This window comes from Ceratotherium simum, chromosome 22, assembly GCF_057802395.1.
Source record: "Ceratotherium simum simum isolate JZ-2026a chromosome 22, ASM5780239v1, whole genome shotgun sequence".
NCBI classification, from domain to species: domain Eukaryota; kingdom Metazoa; phylum Chordata; class Mammalia; order Perissodactyla; family Rhinocerotidae; genus Ceratotherium; species Ceratotherium simum.
Window position 1 is genome coordinate 22,818,821 of NC_141921.1, and position 22,851 is coordinate 22,841,671.

Sequence of the window (22,851 nt, forward strand, 5' to 3'; positions counted from 1 at the left end):
GGGGAGGAAGTATTCACTAACTGAACAGACTGGTTTACAGCTAAAAGGCTAAGAAAAAACAACTAGAGGTCAAGTTTTGAGTTAAACCTAGTAGCCACTTCCCTTCTTCTCCACTCCAGGCTAAACTCTTCTCACAGTTGAAACAGTGCTGGTGCTTCCAGCCTGGTTTGAAGCTGACTTTCCCACTCTTACTTCCTGACAAATTTTCCCCATATTCTATTTGCTACCCTGTGCAGAGACCGTAGCTTGTTTCCTGTACTGAAAATAGCCTCAGAAACCTGAGTATGAAATGTATTTACCCCACAGTTTCAGTCGAGATTGCATTGCCTCAATCCCTGATCATCTCAAACTCTGATCACCTACATTCTCATTCCAAAACTCACTTCCACTCAGGCACCCACGGCCCCCTTCCCAAAGACCCTTCTGACTGAACCCTCCCAAACCTAAGTTCTATAGTCAATAAACTCCCCTAAACCTCAGCCTGTGCAGCAAGCCCTCCCTCTACTTCCTGCTGTGGCTGAGAAGCCATGCCCCAGAATACCACTTCCCCCTCAGTTCTCTCTGATGGTGGTTGCTCATTCCCCCACACCCCACACATCTACAGGATAGGGTGGGGGGTGGGTAGAGAATCAGCAATATATTTGCCCCCATTGCACCAAACCTTGAATTCTCATTCTCCTATTAAAACCACTTGCCATCTGGCCAAACCACCACAGGGCCTTCCTTGGTGGTATAATTAACTCAGCTCCTGGTCTTATGTCTCAGTCCAGGCCTGGCTCCCTTTGCATTATAAATCCTTGAGGAGAGGGCTTATGCCTTGTTCAGGTCTTCAGCTTTGTGTTTCTGTTGCCTAACACATTACCTGGCACCAAATGTCTATTCATGGAAATTTATGGAATGAATGAATGAATGAATGAGCAAGTAATGTATAAATAGTGGGAGCTAGAAATGGTCTAGTGGAAGGGCCTAGGTGAAAAACTCTTGGTGAACTTTCAGCTTCTCCAGGGCATACTTTCGAATCAGATGGTCCTGGTTCAAATCCCAGTTCTACAACATACTAGCTCTAAGTACCTGGGACAAGTCCCTTCACTTAACTGCTCAAAGATGTTGTGAGGAGGAAGTTAAATCATATATGTGCATATTCCTGTGTGTCTGGCACGGAGTAAGTACCCAATACTTACTAATTCCCCTCCCTTCACTCTTTTTTCCCAGCTAAAAGCTGCTCCTCTGCCTCTGTCTTGCTGTCCCTTGAGAGACAGTGAGTTCAAGGTCTCAGCTCAGTCCAAGAGAGGGGCGCAGGGCCTTCAGGGACTGGGCATGTTTACATGCCCTGTGCCTGAGCCACCTGAGGACAGGGACTTGGCTCACCCATCTGAGGATGAGAGCCAGAACATACTCAAGGTTTATGAATGAAACTGAACTTCTTGAATGTGTCAATTCTCGCCTGAGACCAGATCGAGCCAGAGAGAGCCTCGCTAGTGGACACCGTGCCAGAAGGCAGGCCTCCAGCCACCCACACTGCTTTATTCCAACCCTCCTCTGGGCCACTGGTCTGTGTTGGTGTTTTGACTCCCCGGCCTCACCTCACCTACTAAAGTTCCGCAAGTCTGAAGCTTAGAAGTAGAGGAGGAGCTTCTTTGCAATTAATCAATTGGGCCAGGGGCTTTCACTCTTCTTTAGCTGGGGAACCCCTTATTCAAACAAAAATCTTAAGTGGGAGCTGAAGTAGAGCCATTCTGGCTGAGAAGGACAGGGACCTGCATTAACACTACTGAACTAGAGACACCACCTGGCATCCAAACAGAATTTCTGCCCACCTGCTCCTACTCCATCGACAGCCTTGCTCTTTTGCATTTTTTTTTTTTTTGCTGAGGAAGACCGGCCCTGAGCTAACATCTGTTGCCAATCCTCCTCCTTTTTTTTCCCCTTTTTCTCTCCAAAGCCCCAGTAGATAGTTGTATGTCATCGTTGCACATCCTTCTAGTTGCTGTATATGGGACGCCGCCTCAGCATGACTGGAGAAGCAGTGCGTCGGTGCTCGCCCGGGATCCGAACCCAGGCCGCCAGTAGCAGAGCGCACGCACCTAACTGCTAAGCCACGGGGCTGGCCTCCCTTTTGCATTTTTTTAATTGAGACATGATTCACATACCATAAAATTCACCATTTTAAAGTGTAAAATTTAGTGGTTTTTAGTGTATTCACAAGGCTGTGCAATCACCACCACTATCTAATTCCAAAACATTTTCATCACTCCAAAAAGAAACTTGTACCCATTAACAAGCAGTCACTCCCCATTCCTTCTTCTCCCCAGCCCCCGGCAACCACTAATTTACATTTTCTCTGTATGGATTTGCCTATTCTGGACATTTCATAAAAATGGAATCATACAATATGTGGTCTTTTGTATCTACTTTCTTTCACTTAGCATAATGTTTTCAAGGTTCATCCTTGTTGCAGCAGGTATCAATACTTTCTTGCTTTTTATGGCTGAATAACATTCCATTGTATGTATACATCATATTTTATTTATCCATTCATTGATAGACATTTGGGTTGTTTCCACTTTTGGGCTATAATAATGCTGCTATGAACATTTCTCTCTTTCTTTTTTTCTTTTTTTGGTGAGGAGGCTCAGCCCTGAGCTATAACATCCATGCCAATCCTCCTCTTTTTGCTCAGGAAGACTGGCCCTGGGCTAACATCCATGGCCATCTTCCTCCACTTTATATGGGACGCTGCCACAGCATGGCCTGACAAGCGGTGCATCAGTGCCCGCCCGGGATCCGAACCCGGGTTGCCAGCAGTGGAGTGCACGCACTTAACCGCTACCCCACAGGGCCGGCCCCTGCTATGAACATTTCTGTACCAGTTTTTGTGTAGATATAAGTTTTCAATTCTTTTGGGTATATACCTGGGAGTAGAATTGCTGGATTATATGGTAACTCAACTTATTGAGGAACTGTTTTCCACAATGGCTACACTATTTTACATTCTCATCAGCAGTGTATGAGGGTTCTAATTTCTCCTCATTCTCACCAACACTTGTTCTTTTCAGATTTAAAAAAAAATTGTAGCTATCCTCGTGGGTATGAAATGGTATCTCACTGTGGATTTGGTTTGCATTTCCCTAAGGACTAAGGATGTTGAGCATCTATTGATGTACCTATTGGCCATTTGTATATTTTCTTTGAAGAAATGTTGATTTAAATCCTCTGCCCTGGGGCCGGCCCGGTGGCGTAAGCGGTTGGGTGCTCGCGCTCCGCTGTGGCGGCCCGGGGTTCGCTGGTTCGGATCCCGGGCGCGCACCGATGCACTGCTTTGGCAAGCCATGCTGTGGCGGCGTCCCATATAAAGTGGAGGAGGATGGGCACGGATGTTAGCCCAGGGCCGTCTTCCTCGGCAAAAAAAGAGGAGGATTGGCGGATGTTAGCACAGGGCTGATCTCCTCACAAAAAAATAAATAAATAAATAAATCCTCTGCCCTTTTAAAAATTGGGTTATCTTTTTTATTATTCGGTTGTAGGAATACTTTATACGTTGTAGATATTAAGTCCCTTATCAGATATATGATGTGCAAAACTTTTCTCCCATATTGTGGGATGTCCTTTCACTTTCTTTATGGTGTCTTTGAAGCACAGAAGTTTTTAATTTAGAAGAAGTCCAATTTTTCTTTGATTGCTTGTGCTTTTTTGTTATCATATCTAAGAAACCTAATTCAAGGTTATGAAGATTTATTCCTGTGTTGTCTTCTAAGAGGTTTATAGTTTTAGCTCTTACATTTAGGTCTTTGATCTATTATGAGTTAACTTTTATACATGATGTGAGGAAGTGGTTCAAATTCGTTCTTTTGCATGTGAATACCCAGTTGTTCAAGCACCATTTGTTGAAGACTATTCTTTCTCCCAATGAATAGTCTAGTACCCTTGTTAAAATCAATCTACTGTAAATATAAATGTTTATTTCTGGATGCTCAATTCTATTCTCTCAATCTTACGTCTGTTGTTATGCTAGTATCACACTGTCTTGATTACTGTAGGTTTGTAGTAAGTTTTGAAATCAGGAAGTGTAAGTCTTCCAACTTTGTTCTTCTTTTTCAAGGTTGTTCTGGCTGTTTTGGGTCTCTTACATTTCTGTATGAATTTTAGGATCAGCTTGTCCATTTCTGCAAAAAAAAAAAAGGCAGTTGGAATTTTGATAGGGATTGCATTGAATCTGTAGATCAATTTCTGGAGTATTGCCATCTTAACAATATGAAGTATTCCAATCCATGAACATGGGATATCCTTGCATTTATTAAGGTCTTTTTAAATTCCTTTCAACAATTTTTTGTAGTTTTCAGGGTACAAATCTTACAGTTCTTTGGTTAAATTTATTCCTAAGTATTTTATTTTTTTTAGTGCTATTGCAAATGGAATTTATTTTCTTCATTTCGTTTTTGGATTGTTCATTGCTAATGTATAGAAATACAACTGATTTTTTACATTAATCTTGTATCCATAACTTTACTGAATTTGCTTATTACCTCTAGCAGTTTTGTTTGTGTGGATTTTTTAGTGTTTTCTATATATAAGATCATGTTATCTGCAAATAGAGATAGTTTTACTTCTTCTTTTCCAATATGGATGCTTTCTCTTTTATATTCTTGTTTAATTGCCCTGGCTAGAACTTCCAGTACAATGTTGAATAGAAGTGGCCCTGTTTTTGTATTTTGCAGGTAGTTTTCTACATATTCATGGTCTAGGGGCCAGAAATGGAGAGACTTGGCAACTATATTTGATTTTGCCATCTCTGTCAATGAGACAGCATGGCTAGCAAGGAAAGCAATGCATGAGGCTTGATAAACAAATCAATTAATATGTTTGTTTTTACTTTCAGCCTTTATTTCTACTACACATTTTAACCAGGACAATTGATTTTTCTTTCTCTTCTTCAAGATGAAGCAAAGGGAATGAATTAGGGAATGAGATAAACCTGGACTTGAATTCCAATTCTATATTGTAATTCTCAAATTTCAATTCTAGAGGCCATGTGACATTGAGTAAGTCACCTCACCTCTCTGAACCTCAGCTTCCTCATCCGTAAAACAGAGATGACACTAACTGCTTCATAGGGTTATTGAGAGGATCAAAGAAGATAATGAATGGAAAACACCTAACACAGTGCCTGGCACTTAGAAAGGGCTCAAAAAATGCCCAATCCTGTTGACTTCCTCTCCAGCCCTGAATAAGCCTCCTTTATTTGTAGGTTGGAGAAAATAACGAATTTTAAAAAGACTTTTCTAATACCCAGAGTAGTTTAATAAAGGAAGGGTTCTAGGGAAGTAGTGAGCTCCAGGCTCCAGGGGGTGTTCAAGCGTCTTTGAGATGACAAAAAGGTAAGGTCAGATGATTTTTGTGGTTCCTTAGAGTCTATTAAGTTATGTGAAAATATTTATTGACTTATGTGTTATTCAAATTTTTTTCAGCAACTGTTTATTGAGTATCTACCATGTGCCAGACCCTGTGCTAGGTAATGGGAATACAAGAGTGAGCCAGAGAAGCTGAGTTCCTGTCCTCATGGAGTTCACAGTCTTGAAGTGAGACTAACAATAAAAAGAAAACAAACCAAAATGAAAGAATAAGGTAATTATAAACTGTGATGAGAGTTGTAGAATAAATAAACAAAATGGGATAGAGTACCTAGGGGGGGCACTTCTGGGAATAGCAGAAAGGCCTCTCTGATACAGTGACATTTGAGCTGAGAACTTGTGGTGGTTTTAAACATGGCCACGAATTCTTTGACATTTCACCCATTAAGAGGTGGGGTCTATGTCCCCTCCCTTTGAATATGAGTGGGCTTGTGGCCTCTTTGACCCATAGAAAACTGCAGAATTGATGCCATGTGACTTCCACAGCTAGGCCATAAAGGTCATGTAGTGTTTACCTTGCTTGCTGGAGCCCTCTCTCTGGGAGCCCAAAGCTGCCATATAAGAAGCCTGACTACCTTGGGGCCGCCACGTTAGAGAGGTCATGTGTAGTTGCTCCAGTTGGCCATACCAGCTAAGACCAGCTTTCCAGCTGTTCCTGCTAAGGTGCCACACACATGAGTAAAAAAGCCTCTAGATGATTCCAGCCACCAGCCATTTGAGTCACCCCCATCTATTTGAGTCTTGCTAGCTGAGGCTCCAAACATTGCTGAACAGGGACAAACCCTTTCCACTATTATTTTTCTGAATTCCTGACCCACAGAATTCATGAGCATAATAAAATGGTTGTTTCCTTTTTTTTTGGTGAGGAAGATTGGCCCTGAGCTAACATCCATTGCCAATCTTCCTCTTTTTGCTGAGGAAGATTAGCCCTGAGCTAACATCTGTGCCAATCTTCCTCTATTTTGTATGTGGGACGCCGCCACAGCATGGCTTGATGAGCAGTGCGTAGGTCCATGCCCAGGATTCAAACCTGCAAAGCCCGGGCTGCCAAATTGGAGTGCTCAAACTTAACCACTATGCCACCGGGCTAGCCCCTCCTTTTTTTTTTTATTGAGATATAGGTGACATAAATGTTATATTAGTTTCAGGTGTACAACATAATGATTTGATATTTGTATATATTGTGAAATAATCACCACAATAAATCTAGTTAACATCCTTTACCACACGTAGTTACAAATATCTTTTTCTTGTGATGAGAACTTTGAAGATCTACTTTCTTAGCAACTTTCAAATATACAACGCAGTATTATTAACCATTGTCACTATGCTGTACATTACATCCCCAGGGCTTATTTATTTTATAACTGGAAATTTGTATCTTTTGACCCCCTTTATCCATTTTGCCCACCCCAATCCCCCACCTCTGGCAGCCATCAGTCTGTTCTCTGTATCTAGTTCAGTTTTTGTTTTTGTTTTTTTTAGATTCCACATATAAGTGAGATCATATGGTATTTGTCTTTCTCTGTCTGACTTATTTCACTTAGCATAGTGCCCTCATGGTCTACCCATGTCGCAAATGGCAAGATTTCCTTCTTTTTTATGGACTGAATAATACTCCATTGTATATATATATACCACATTTGCTTTATCCATTCATTCATTGATGGACACTTAGGTTGCTTCCATGTCTTGACTATTATATATAATGCTGCAGTGAATATGGGGGGGGTACATATATCTTTTTGAGTTAGTGTTTTTGTTTCCTTTGGATAAATACCCAGAAGTGGAATTGCTGGATCATATGGTAGTTATATCTTTAATTTTTAAAGGAACCTCTGTACTGTTTTCCATAGTGGCTGCACCGATTTACATTCCCACCAACAGTGCACACAGGTTCTCTTTTCTCCACATCCTCGCCAATGCTTGTTACAAAATGGTTGTTTCTTTATGCCACTAATTTTGAGGGTGATTTGATATCCAGCAATAGAAAACTATAACAGCAACAGGTAAGTTTCTTTTCCTTTCCATTCCCAATTCTGAATCTCCCTCCTGCAAGTATGAATGACCTAAAGGTTGTAAAGAGAAAGAGGAAAAGGAAGGCAATAAAGGGAAAGCAGAGCAGGAGGAGATAGAAAAGGTGGAGGAAGAGGTTGAGAAGGAGCTTGAGGAGGAAGAGCATGAGGAGGAGAAGGAGTAGGAGAATGAGAAGTAAGTCTCCATGATACTAAAGCAATGTGTGTATGTGGGAGAAGACAATTAGATTCTCTTCTTGGGGTTGTAGCTAGTGGAAAGTCTTGAAAGCAGGGAACCTGCCTCCTTTATTTCTGCAGCCCTAATATTTAGTATGGAGAAAAGGACCTTTGTACTTGCAAGCTGGGACAGTTAACTGGATCATCTACACATGGCATCTCCAGCATGGTGGCCCCAGGGTAATCAGACTTCATACATAGCTGCTCAAAGCTCCCACAAAGTGTTGCAGTGAGCAAAGTGGAGGCTGCATGGCCTTTTATGACCTAGCCTCAGAAGTCATATAGTATCACTTCCATCATTTTCTGTTGGTCAAAGCATACACAAACCCACCCATATTCAAGTGGAGGGGATGTAGACCCTACCTCTTCATGAAAGGGATGTCAAAAAATTTATTGCCATACTTTAAAACCACCACAGTTGCTATGGTTAAGAAGCTTGGAGGGAGAGGAAGAAGCCTGAAAACTGAAAGCTAGGAGATTTGCAAACTTTTCAGTTCCTACCTTCTCTTCTAGCCAGCCTGTCTGGTAGAAGGAGATATTCTACTGAAGTGAGAGGGGAAAATCAAAAGTTCTATTTTGGATCTGTTTAGTTTGAAATGCCTATTAGCTATCTGAAAGGGTCTATCAAATAGACAATAGTATATATAAGTCTGGAGTTCAGAGGCCTTGTCTGGGCTGGAGATATAAACTTGGAAACCAAGAGTATTATTCACCAGACATTTGTTAAAGATGGCAGGACAGATTTTATTCAAGATTTTTGCAACAGGAGAGAGAGCATGAGTTCAACTCTGAAGACAGCTGGAGATTTATAGCTAATGAGCAGAGTGAGGGGGTCAGTTAATGGAAAATTACTAAGAGAAGACATCAAGGGTAGGGGGATTCTTGCTAAACTGGCCTAACAGGATTCTAGCTAAAGGCAAGCCAAGAACTTAGACAACAAAAGTGAGAGATAAAGAACTTGATCAGATATTAAGGGTGGGAGGATTCTCACTAAACTGACTTAGTAGAATTCTTGCTAAAATGGACTAGGCAGGCTGAGGACAGGGCCCAATGATGAGGCCTTGTTGAAAGAGAGCTCAGAGGAGCCTGTCTAAAGTTTGGTCACGGAGAAAGTCTTTGTCAGCCATCAGGTGTTCAAAACCACTGGAAGTGGATGAGATCACCAAAGGAGTGAGAAGACATGGGGGCAGAAAATGGAGTCCTGAGTCACTCCAACGTTTGGAGGTTGGCTTGACAAAGAGAAGCCAGCAAAGGAGACTGAGAAAGATCAGCCAATGAGGTGGAAGAAAACAGGGAGAGTGGTATACTACCAAAGCTAAGAAAAGAAAGTGTTTCAAGAAGGAAGTGGTTAATCATGTTGAAAGCTTCCTAGAGGTCAAATAAGATGAGTACAAAGAAGTGAATTGGGTAAACTAAAGGTCAATGGTAGCTTTGACAAGAGCAGTTTCAGTGGAGTGAAGAGGTTAAAAGGTTGGTGGGAGTGTGCTGAGATGATGGAAGGTTAAGAAGCAGAGAAAGGAAACACAGACAACCCTTCCATAAGTTTTGCAAGGAGTAGGAGTAAGAGGAATGGTAGCTGAAGAGAGATATGGTGTCAAGGGAGGGTTTTGCTTGTGTGTGTGTGTTTTAAGATGAGAGATACTAAGGCATGTGTGTTTGGTGATGGGAATGATTCAGTAGAGGAGAAGTTGATGATGTAGCAGAAAGAAGGAATTTGATTCTTGGGAATGCAGAAAAATATGGGATATAGTCCAGACCCAGGTGAAAAAGCAGAGAATATGGATCCTGATGCAGATCAGAAAAGTTGGTAGATTGGGTTGGAGGAAGATGAATCTGAATGCTTCTATTTTCTCAATGAATTTTAAATTGAGGTCATATGAGAGTGAAGGCGGGGAAGTACATTGGAGATTTGAAGGGAGAAGAAAAGGTCATATTGGACAGTGGGAAAACAAAACTACTGGGGAGTATAGCAAGATCGCTGGGCAACATTGAGTGCTCGTTTAGGGTTTGCAGTCAGAAATTTCAGTTGAGACAGCACCGTTGTGTGATTTTCTCTAGCCATGTCCAACCGCTCAGATGCAGACATGGACTACTCAGGTAATTGGGTTTAGGAGGATTTAGAGTTTTGTCAGTGATTGTAATGAAGAGAAGGTGACAAGAGAATTAAGAATATTTGCCATATGGTAATTACAATGATGTACCATGGAATCTAGACTGGGAAAGAAAAAAAACGAGAACATGAGGAGGGTGGGATAATTAGTGAAAAGTGATGACATTGGTGGATTAGAGGACTCCGTGAGGTTCTGATTCAACACTAGGAGATTTATTCGTATCATTCTCAACAGTAGCAGAATAAAGGAGAAAAATAATACACTTATCCCAATAGATGCTGAAAAAGCATTTCGTAAAATCCCACTTTCATTCCTGTTAACATACATGCACAGACACACACACACACACCACACACACAAACACAACTATTTAGTAAGCTGTGAATAGAAAGGAATTTTCTAAATGAGTTAATACATATAACTAAATGAGTTAATATATATGAAGCACTCTCAACAGTAACTAGCACAAGGTAAACATAACTTTTGCAATTGTTGTTATTATTACTACTATCTTTCCATAATGTAATAAAAAGTATCTACCAGAAACCAAAGGCAAACATTGTACTTGTAGTGGAGGTTCCCCATAGGGAGATGCCCACACTATGACCCCCATAAAGGCAAGCATCCAGAGCTAAATAAATATGTAAATGTTGTATACAGATGTATTCTATTAAATTAAATACTTCATATTAAATACAGATGTGGGGCCCGCCCCATGGCTTAGCGGTTAAGTGCACACGCTCCGCTACTGGCGGCATGGGTTTGGATCCAGGCGCGCACCGACGCACCGCTTGTCCGGCCATGCTGAGGCCGCGTCCCACATACAGCAACTAGAAGGATGTGCATCTATGACATACAACTATCTACTGGGGCTTTGGGGAGAAAAAGGGAAAAAAAGGAGGAGGATTGGCAATAGATGTTAGTTCAGGGCCGGTCTTCCTCAGCAAAAAGAGGAGGATTGGCATGGATGGTAGCTCAGGGCTGATCTTCCTCACAAAAAAAAAAAAAAAAGGTAAATACAGATGTATCCTGTTAAGTTGAACATGTTACTGTAATATGCACAAGCTGTGCTACCCATGCAAGGAAGGGGTATAAAGAGTAACTGAGAAAGTATTTGGGCAGCTCTTTAGTCATCGTGAAAATCACCTCATATAAACTGTTAACATCTTGGTCCCCTGGTCAGGATATTTCTATGGGACCAAGGGAGGTCAGCTGCAGAATATCTCTTCCATGATGTCTCACTGTCTGCTGAATGAAGTAACTCTAAGTAAACAATTTGTTAGAAATGTTGTTGAGACAACTGGCTATCCATTTGGGAAAAATAATATGTTCCAACCATTCTTCACACCACACACAAAAATAAATTCCAGTTTGATTAAAATAGATAAACTCCAAAAACAAAGTAATAGTAGAAAAGCATTCATGCTTCTGATAATTGAGAGTCTATCTACCAAATTACCTGCTACAATAAAAATGGCAAACTACAAACCCCACTAAAAGAACAAGGAAAGCATGACAATTATCATCTCTACTAGTCAGCATCACATTGGAGTAGTTAACTATTACTGAGAGACAAGAAAAGGAGATGAGGTATAAATATTGGGAAAAAAAGAGACAATATAAGCATTATTGGAAGATGAAAGATACTCTCTAGAAAATCTAAGTGAACCAACTGAAAAATTATTAGAATGAATAAGAAAGTTAATAAAATGGTTAAATATAAAATTACCATATAGAAATCAGTAGCTTTCCTATAGACAGGTGATAACTTACTAGAATATGTCATAGAAAAGAATCAATTCACAATTGCTGCAAAATCTGTAAAGAACCAAGAAATAAGCTTAGCAAGAAATGTGCAAGTCCTATATGAATAAAATTATGAGGTTTTATTCTAAGATATAGAAGATCCAAACAAATAAAGACATGTGGGATTCCACTTATTTTAAAGATGTCTTTCTATTCAAATTAATCTATTTTTTTAAATGAAATTTGGCAAGTTGACCAAAAATGTGAGCATAGCCAAAAATGTTGACCAAGTAAGAGGAAGGACTTGCCCTATCAGATATCAAAATGTGCTATAAAGCTATAATTATTCAAATAGAACATTATTGGCCCAAGGATAGATGAACATTAGAAAAACAACAGAATTGAGAGTCCAAGACCAGATTCTCTCTCTTTCATCTATCTATCTCTGTCTGTCTGTCTATCTATCTATCTATCTATTAGAATTTAGTACAAGAAAAATATGGCGTTTCAAATTAGAGGGGAATATAATGGCTATAACAAATGTTGTGGAGACAACTGGCTCTCCAATTGGGAAAAATAATATGTTCCAACCATTCTTCACACCACACACAAAATAAATTCCAGTTTGATTAAAATAGATACACTCGGGGCTGGCCCGGTGGTGAAAGTGGTTAAGTGCGCGCACTCCGCTGGGGCGGCCCGGGGTTCGCCGGTTCGGATCCCGGGCATGCACCGACACACCGTTTGGTAAGCCATGCTGTGGTGGCGTCCCATATAAAGTGGAGGAAGATGGGCACAGATGTTAGCCCAGGGCCAGACTTCCTCAGCAAAAAAAGAGGAGGATTGGCAGATGTTAGCACAGGACTGATCTTCCTCACACACACAAAAAATAATAAAATAAAATAAAATGGATAAACTCCAAAAACAAAGTAATAGTAGAAAATATAGAATATTTCCAAATTGAGGGGTGGGCGGTAGGAAAGGCATTCTTAAACAAGACACAAAATTCAGAAACCATAAAGAAAAAGACCGATAGATTTAATTATGTGAAAAATTAAAACTTCTCACAAAAATCACCATAAAATTAACTGTAAAGAGCTCCTGCAAATCCGTAAGTAAAAGATTAACAATCCAGTAGAAAAACTGGCAAATCACAGAAGAAATACAAATGCTAACAAACATGAAAAAATGTGCAATCATTAGTAATTGGAAGAGCAAAATACAAAAAGGAGATATTTTAAAAATTCATAGCTTGAAAAACATTTAAAAAATTGACTACGTCCAGTTGGTAAGAGTGAGGGAAATTAATACTCTCAAACATTAGTAGGATTGTAATTTGGGACAACTTTTTTGGAAGGTAGTCTGTCAGTGTCTATGAAAAATTTAATTGTGGCTCCCCTTGGACTCAATTCCATTTTTGGTCTTATTCTTGAGAAACTTGAACTTCTCTCCACACATAACGTATACAAGGATGTTTCTTCATTATAGCATTGATTGCAATAGGAAAAAATAGAAATGACCTTAACATTCATCAAAGGGAATGGTTAAAAAAGTATGTTATATTCATATTATGTTATAATAAGTAACAGTTGAAATGTATCAGACATGTACTGACATGGAAGGATCTCTAAAATATATTGTTAGAGTGAAAAATCCAGTTGTAGGATAAGATGCACAATATGATCTCATTGATATAAACACAGTATGTACTTGTATGTGTGCAACTATAAATGCATTGAAAAAGGTCAGAGATTATACACATAAAATATTAGTAGTGGTTACCTCTAATGGAATTGAAAGGCAGCGAAAGGGGACTATCCATTTTATTCTATATATACACCTGTTTTCATAAAATGTTTAAAATAAAGGTAATGTATTCATATAGTATTTGCATAAAACTAAAATAAAGAGTAATAAAACGTAAGAGAATTAGTTATAGAAAGTTTGGAAAATAAAGAGAAACATCCTTAGTAATCTCTCATCTAAAATCAGAACAGCAGTTTTATCAAAGTAGTACATAACACATTATTAAATGCCCCATACCCCTACATCCCAGAGTTTTGCTCCCCAAAGGCAACCATTTTCCGTTCTTTTGGGTGTTTTTTTGATATTTACTGCCATATTTTGAAGTAATGTGCTTATGATAGTGTTTGATTAATTACTAACACTATCTAATGACTATTGTGGAAGATGTGAATTTAACAGTTAACCTATCCCCTTCCCTCCATTTTCCCAATATAGTTATATCACATTTTTTGTTAAAATTTTGCCTTATTTTTATTACATTAGTATAATTACCTACCTACTATGATTATACTTCCTTTCTTGTTTAACTTTTTTGTTCTTCTTAGAGTTCATAATTGCTTTGTTTTTCTTTTTCAAATAGTTTTCAATGTGACTATTTCTTTTTTTCCCCCAGCTTTATTTATAATTGACAAATAAAATTGTAAGATATTTAAAGTGTATGGCGTGGTGATTTGATATATGTATACATTGTGAAAGGATTCCCACCATCTAGTTAATTAACACATCCATCACCCTCACTTACTTATCTTTTTTTTTATGAGAACATTTAAGTTCTACTCTCTTAGCAAATTTCAATTATATAATTGTTAACTATAGTTAACTATAGTCGCCATGTTACATTATCCTTAGACTTTATTCATCTTATAGCTGAAAGTTCGTGCCCTTTTACCAACCTCTCCCTAGTTCCCCCACCCCTAGTCCCTGGAACCACTTTCTACTCTCTGTTTCTATGAGTTTGACTTTTATTTTTTAGATTCCACATATAAGTGATACCATGTGGTATTTGTTCTTCTCTGTCTGGCTTTTTTCCCTGAGCATAATGGCCTCAAGGTATATTCATATTGTCACAAATGGCAGGATTTTCTTTTTCCTCGTGGCTGAATAACATTTTGTTGTGTGTATATATATGACATCTTTATCCATTTGTCCTTTAATGGATACTTAGGTTGTTTTTATATTTTGGCTATTGTGAATAATGCTGCAATGAAAACAGGAGGGCAGATATTTTTTTGATAGCCTGTCTTCATTTCCTTTGGATATATACCCAGAAGTGGGATTGCTGGATCATATGGTAGTTCTATTTTTAATTTTTTGAGGAACCTCCATACTGTTTTCCATAATAGCTGCAGTAATTTACATTCCCACCAACAGGGCACAAAGGTTCCCTTTTCTCCACTTGCTGGCCAACACTTGTTATCTCTTGTCTTGTTGATGATAGCCATTCTAACAGGTGTGAAGTGATATCTCGTTGTGGTTTTGATTTGCATTTCCATGATGATTAATGATGTTGAGCACTCTTTTCATGTATCTGTTGGCCATTTGTATGTCTTCTTTGGAAAAATGTCTATTCAGATCCTCTGCCCATTTTTTAATCGGATTTTTTTTTTTTTGCTATTGAGTTCTATGAGTCAATATTTCTTATTCCTCCCAACTGTCTGACATAATTATAAAATATCTATTTTTAAAAAATAATTTATCAAGGAGAAGTTCACATAACATAAAATTAGCCATTTTAAAGTGGACAATTCTGTGGCATTTAGTACATTCACAGTATTAACAATACCTTGCAATACTATTCCCTCTTGGCCAAACACATCAGATAATTATCAATACAATTTTTTTCTAGGAGGCAACTTCCTTGAAGGTCTCTGTCTTCCTGCCCAAATCTGGATATTGAATTCTGGGTTAGACATAATTTTTCTTCAGAATATTGAAGACATTTCTCCATTGTTTCCCAGTGTTGCTGCTGAGAAAACATGCCATTCTGATTCCCGATCCTTTGTAAGTGAGCTGTTTTCCTCTCTGGAACTTTTTATAGAATCTTCTCTTTATCTCTGGTGTTCTGGAATTTCAAAATAATATACGTGGTTGTGGCTTTTTTTTTTTTAAGTCATCATGCACTCAGTGCACCCTTTTATTCTAAAAATCCTGTTCTTTTTTTTTTTTTTTTAAGATTTTATTTATTTATTATTTTTCCCCCCAAAGCCCCAGTAGATAGTTGTATGTCATAGCTGCACATCCTTCTAGTTGCTGTATGTGGGACGCGGCCTCAGCATGGCCGGAGAAGCGGTGCATCGGTGCGCGCCCAGAATCCGAACCCGGGCCGCCCGCAGTGGAGCGCGCGCACTTAACCGCTAAGCCACGGGGCCGGCCCTAAAAATCCTGTTCTTAAGTTCTGAAATTTCTCTTGATAATTTCTCTTTTTCCCCTTTCTGGATCTCCTGTTAATTGATTATTCAATGTGCTAGACTGATATTCTTCATTTTCTTATATTTTCTATATCACGTCTAATGAATTTTTAAAATTTTAGCCATTATATTCTTTAACTTCCAAGAGCTCTTTCATAGTTTCATGTAGCTTTTAAATTGATATAATATCTTCTTTTATTTATGAGGACCTCGACTATAGATTTTGATTATCCATTCAAATTTTAGAGTGGGGCATTAAAAAGTTGACTGGAATTTTTGTGTATATAGCCATGGCTTACTTTCTGGTGGGCTTCACTTATAAGGTGATCTATCTGGGTCTTTTCATTGGAGGACCCCCAACTATCTGAATTTGTAGGTGTCGGGGGAAGAGGGAGAATCTCCCTCTGCCCTTTTCCTTAAGGTTCTTATGGCTGGCCAAATAATCAACAAGACAGGTTAGCAGGAGAAAATAATACCAAGTTTAATAACATGTATACATGGGAGAAACTCAGAAATGAGCAACTCGCCCCTCTGTCTAAGCTGCTTGCTTAAGTATTGCAGCTAAAGGCGAGGAACGTGTTGGGGGTGGGTAGTGGCCTGGGACTTCAGAGGGCAGGAGGACAATTCTTTTCAGGGTCATCTATAGATAATGTGGTCAGGGAGAGACAAAGTTTTTGATAAAAGAGGCTTGGTGCCTTTGCTATTATAACCTCTATCCTACATTATCTTTGCAGCCATCATGATAGAAGATCTGTTCCAGGAAGGAGCCACCATGTCAAATTCTTTAGGCAGTTAGTGGGGGAGGTCAAATGTCCCTCAGAGAAAACAATCAAGGTGAAGAGATATATTTCAGGGTGGCCAAATCTTGATCTCCCACATAGGCTTTTCTCTTAGCCAGTTCAGTTTCACTAGGGAAGATCTTCCAGTCTCCAAACTGGGAGATATAAACTTGGCTGCTAGTATTCTCAGAACTGAGTGAGGAAAGGAGGCAGAGAGTATCACCATTCAGTATACAGACTCTCACTTAATCTTCTGTTGGAATATAGTTCACCATAGGATTGCAAGGAACAGTAAGGAGGATAGTGGGCTGAAATTGATTGAACAAGGTGAATGATAAGAGATGAAGGCAGAGAAGAGGTGATGGGCATGCTGATAATTAAGGCTTTGTAGACCATTTTAGGAACTGGGGCTTTTACTCTGAATTAGTTGGAAAACCATTAAAGCATGCTGAGCGGGAGTAATATAACTTCGAGCTTTAAAAGGATCACAAGAGACTATGGGGAGTGAGAGTGTTATGGGTTGAATTGTATCTCTCCAAAAAGATATGTTGAAATCCTAACCCCCAGCACCTCAGAATGTGACTTTATTTGGAAATAGGGTTTTTGCAGATGTAGTAAAGTTAAGATGAAGTCATTAGGGTGGGCGCTAATCCAATACAACTGATGTCCTTATGAAAAGGAGAAATTTGGACACATACACAGACATGCATAGAGGAAAGACTATGTAAAGAGACACAGGGAAAACATCATGTAAAGTTGGAGGATTGGAGTGATGCATCTACAAGCTAAGGAACACCAAAGGTTGCCTAGAAACCACCTGAAGCTAGGAAGAGGCAACGATGGATTCTCCTACAGGTTTCAGAGGGAGCATAGCCCTGCTGACACCTTGATTTTGGACTTCTAGCCTCCAGAACTGTGAGACAGTAAATGTCTGTTGTTTTAAGCCACCCAGTTTTTGGTATTTTGTTAACAGTTGCCCTAGGAAACTAATACAGGAAACAAAGGCGGAAACAGGGAGACCAAGAAGCAAGCTATTGCAATGATCCAGGTGAATGTTGATGGTGGCCTGAGTGAAGGTGGTAGTTGTAGACTCTGGATATGTTTTGAAGACAGAATTTGCTGATGGACTGAATATGGGATATAAGAAAAGGAGAGACATTAAGGATAATTCCAAAGTTTCAGTGCTGTTAGTGCCCCAGGTGTCTGCATCTCTGTGCCTGAGGCCTTTCCCAGAAGTGCAAAAGGAAAGCCACTCTAACAATTCCTACCTTAGCCTGGAAGTGTTGGGAAATTAACCCCGCCTAGGGGAAACCCTCAACCAGTGATTCTCAGGAGTTGGTATATAAATACCCCAGCTCCCTTGTCCCTCAGATGGGATAATTCTGACACATGTGTTTTACAATATTTCCCACAAGATGAAGCTCCAGTCAACCAGTGGTAGCTGGCTTAACAACACATCTTTATCGGCTGCTTTCTCTTCCATATATCACTTCCCCACTCTCTTACTAGTGGCCTCTGCTTCTCTAAAATAAACTATTTGTACTTGAATCCTTATCTCAGAGTCTGCTTTGGGGGAAACCCAAACTAATACACAAGGTTTTCAGCTTGAGCAACTGGCAAGACATTTATTAGTATTTGCTTCTTAATAAATTGACATTTATTAAGATAGAGAAGACTTTGGCAGGTGCAGATTCTTGGGGGGAAATCATTAGGACATTTTGAACACATTAGTTTTGAGATACCTATTAGGTCACCGACTGGAGAGTTTGAGTAAGCGTAAGATATACAGTCTGGAGTCAGGGGTAAGATTGATCTAGAAATAGACATTTGGGAGTTAGTACCATATAGATAATACTTAAAGCCATGAGGCTGGATGAGATCTCTAAAGCAATGAGTGTAGGTGGAGAAGAAAAGAGGTCCTGGAATTGGGAGGGTCCTGGGCACTGTAACATTTAAAGATCAAGGAAATGAGGAAGATCCAGCAAAGGAAATTGAGAAGAAATAGCTAAGGAGGTAGGAGGAAAAGAAGAGTATATGAAATCCCAGAAACTAAGGGAGGCAAGTGTTCTATGAGTCCCTTGTTTTCGTTTGTTTTAGTCTCCTTCCTTTATTCTGGAGGCTTTCATCAAATGTCTGGTGATCTTTTTTTGTCCATTCACATTGAGAAGTCAGGTATTATAAGGTTGATTTGAATTCTGTATCCATGTGTGGAGTTTGTCATTTGGTGGCTTTCATAATAGAAGCTACAACTTTAGGTCATTTCTCTGAGGCTGTTCAGTTTCTCCAGAGAAAAATTCCCCATTTTCATACCTAGGGAGGGAATACCCTAGCCACCAAATAAGGAGTCTGTGGGGGATAGAGTGAGGGTGGACAGAGAAGTGTGTTTGCTCTTTGTTCAGTATGTAGACTTCCAATGAATCTCCCTTTTTCTAGTAAGGCACCTCTCTGGTTCAATTGCTGTACAAACTAAACCTCCAGACTCCTGCCAGGGAGAAGTAGTCCTCTGCCAGGTGCAAGATTGTAGAGGGGAGTTGACGGCTAACGGATCCTTATAGAGACTTTCATCCAATCCTCTTGTCTTCAACCCATTCTTCTCCTTGGGTCTTTCTTCCTGGGTTTCTGGGTCCTCTAGTACTTGAGCTTAGCTGGAGTTCTGTGGCAGGAAATGGCTTGCTTCTCATTAGCACCACCTCTGCAGACACTTGGTATGCAGCTTTCTCAGCCCTGCTAATTATTCCACTTGGCTTTCCATCTTCTCATCCTCTGATGTCTCCTCTCCCACTCTTTATCCTTGTGGGTTTATTATAGTTTTATTTACTTGCTATCACTTTTCCGGGGCTCCAAGAAGGAGAAGAGATAAACATATGTGTTCAAACTACCATTTTTCCTTCTCAACGATAATATTTTGAGACCATCAAATGTATAGCAATTTTCTAGGTTCTGGGACCAGAATTTCAGGAGAGATGTGAGTTCTTCCCTGGAGAAGCCACATTCCTTAGAGTTCTTGGTGTCTCTGGTCTTCCAAAGTATCTCTTGTTTTCTTTTTCCCAGAGGCTAGAACTGAGCCAGAAGGATTTCTGCCTGGTCCATCCATCTATTTTCCAGCTACCTGACTGTGGAGGCATTTCCTACTTGCCAAGGAAGGTTGACTCCTACCTGTTGTCAAGCCTTATACATCCTTGATATCCACACAGGAGGATATGTGCACAACTGTATTAAGTCCTGAAAGTGATGGTAGTTCTGAAAAGGAATCTCCAAGTTATAGGGGGGAAATATTTGGAAACTTTGGGCTAAGAGTATGTATATGGAGTAGGTAGGGGTGACTTGAGCCACAAGTTTTTATTTATATCACTGTCCACACATCCTGGTGTTTCTGAATCTGCCAAAGTTTGTGCTAATCATAATTGAAAACATTTTTGTAATGCTTGTTATGAGCTAGTGCTATTCAAAGTGTTTATGTATTAACTTACAAGGTAAATAATTAGATATTAACTACATAATCCTCAACAACCCTATGAGGCAGCTGCTGTTATTATCTCCAATTTACTACTAAAGAAACTAAAGCACAAAGGAGTTAAATACAAGACTAAGGTGAATGGAATTGAATCTAGGCATTCTAACTCCAGAGCCCAGATACTTAACCACTAGGCAATGCTGCCTCTCTTCTTAGGGCTGGATTGTATTTTGCTTTCTTTAACTCACTAATTGAAAATTTTAGGATACCAAGTCTCAGAAACCAATCAAAGTCTTTCTTTTTTTTTTTTTTTATAATTTTATTTATTTATTTTTCCCCCAAAGCCCCAGTAGATAGTTGTATGTCACAGTTGCACATCCTTCTAGTTGCTCTATGTGGGATGCAGCCTCAGCATGGCCGGAGAAGCAGTGCGTCGGTGCATACCCGGGATCCGAACCCGGGCCGCCAGCAGCGGAGCACGAGTACTTAACCGCTAAGCCACAGGGCCGGCCCTCAAAGTCTTTCCATACTATTTATTTCTTATTATATTTAACACCCGGACCCTATCTTGATGGTACCATCACTGATTTTAGCCTTCTGTTTAAAAATGGGAGTCTTCAACCATCTGAATAGTCCTAGACCCTGAGGTGGTACTGCTTCTCTATAGTTGGGGTCAGGATGGGGTAGATGTCTGCAACATTACAACAGAGTCTCTGAGTACTTAAAAGCTTGGTCTAGGTTGCAGTTCCAGCAAGAAGGAAGGGTCATTCTGATCAAAAATAGCAGAGTTTGTGGGCCCATAGTGAAATTCAATTACAATTTCTTTTTTTCTTATTTGGGATATAAAGGTAAAAGTCTTTTCTTAATCTATTTGTGGATGCATCCATTAAAAAATAAAAGATGAGGGCCAGCCCCGTGGCTTAGTGGTTAAGTGCGCGCGCTCTGCTGCTGGCGGCCGGGGTTCAGATCCCAGGCGTGCACCGATGCACTGCTTCTCTGGCCATGCTGAGGCCACGTCCCACATACAGCAGCTAGAAGGATGTGCAGCTATGACATACAACTATCTACTGGGGCTTTGGGGGGAAAAAATAAACAAAGAAAAAAGAAAAGATGAGCAGGGGCACTGCAGCCTTAAGCTAGGATACCATAGCCATCTTGCAAAAGCTGGAGGCAAGGCCGCAGGGTGGAGAGAGATCTGCTGAGGCACAGAAAATTAGACATGAGACTAAATCTCCAGCAACTCCCAAATCTAGCAGCTAAACAGTAAAGTAGAAAGAGATGTCCTACAGTTCAGAAATCTGGGAACTGATTTAAAGCATACAGAGTTTATTAGACTATTACTGATGCTCAGAGTCCAAGCTCTGCTGAAGGGAAAGTCCTGATCCATCCTCAAAATATTTGAAACCAGCAGTGAACTGAATCTAACTAGGGCTGCAACAAAGCTCAGATCCAGCTCAACTACAGGTTAGATTGACTAATTTCCCCCACACTGGTGACCTGACGAAAAGGAGTTTACCCTTTTCTATTTATGTTGGTTTCTACAGTTCTTTTACACAAAAACATAATTAAAAATTATGAGACACATGAAGAACCAAAAAAAAAAAAAAAAAAAAATGACCCCTGGTCAAGAGTGGAAATAGTGTTAGAAGCAGATGAAGTGATAGCTCAGATTTAAAATGATTAGACGAGAACTTTAAAATAGCTACGATAGATATGTAAAAGTTCTAGTGGAAAAGGTGGATAAAATGTATGAACAGATGGGAAATTTCAGCAGAGAGGTGGGAACTATAGAAAAGAACCAAATGGAAGTGCTAGAAATGAAAAATATGTAAGAAATGAAGAATATTTTTCAATAGGCTTAACAGTAGACTGAACAGCAGAGGAAAGAATCAGATGCTTGAAGACAGGTCAGTAAAATTTTCCAAACTAAAATAGTGAAAAGTATGGAACAGAGTGTCCAAGAACTGAGACAACATTAAATGTTCTAACATATGTGTAATTGGAGCCCCATACAGAGAGGGGAGAGAAAATCAATGACAAAAAAAGTATTTGAAGAGATAATAGCTGAGATTTTTTTCTAAAATAGATGAAAAATAAAATGCACAGATCCAGGAAGCTTAGCAAATCCATAAAACCACACCTAAACAAATCCTAGTCCAACTACTGAAAACCAAAGATAAAGACAACATTTTAAAAGGAGCAAGAGAAAAAAAGACATATTATATACAGGAGAGTAATAATACAAAGGATGGATGACTTATTAGAAACGGAGGCCAAAAGACAATGGATGACACCTTTAAAGTGCTAGAAGAAAAAAACAAAAATATCCTTCAAAAATGAAGATGAAATAAAAACATTCACGGGTAGACAAAAGCTGAGAGAATTTGTTTACGGCAGGCCTGCATTACAAGAAATGCTAAAAAGAAGTTCTAGAAGCTGATGTGAAATGATACCAGATGGAAATTCAGATCTGCAGAAAGAAATGAAGAGCACCAGAAACGGTAAATATCAGGATAAATATAAAAGACCTTTTCGAAAATGATCTCTGATTAAATTTAGATATGCATAAATGTTATGTGTGTGTGTGTATAATGTATTGTAGGATTTATAAACATATAACAAAAGGATTCAAAAGGCAGAGGTGAGAAAATGAAATTATACTATCGTAAGATTTCTTACCTTATTCATAAATGAGTACAATATTATTTGAAGGTAGACTGTGATAAGTTAAAAATGCACGTTAAAAGAAGGATAGCTAAAATTAGAGGAAATAGGGCCAGCCCTGGTGGCCTACTGATTAAGTTTCACGTGCTCCACTTTGGCGGCCCGGGTTCCATTCCCGGGCGTGGACCTACACTATTGATCTGTTAGTGGTCATGCTGTGGTG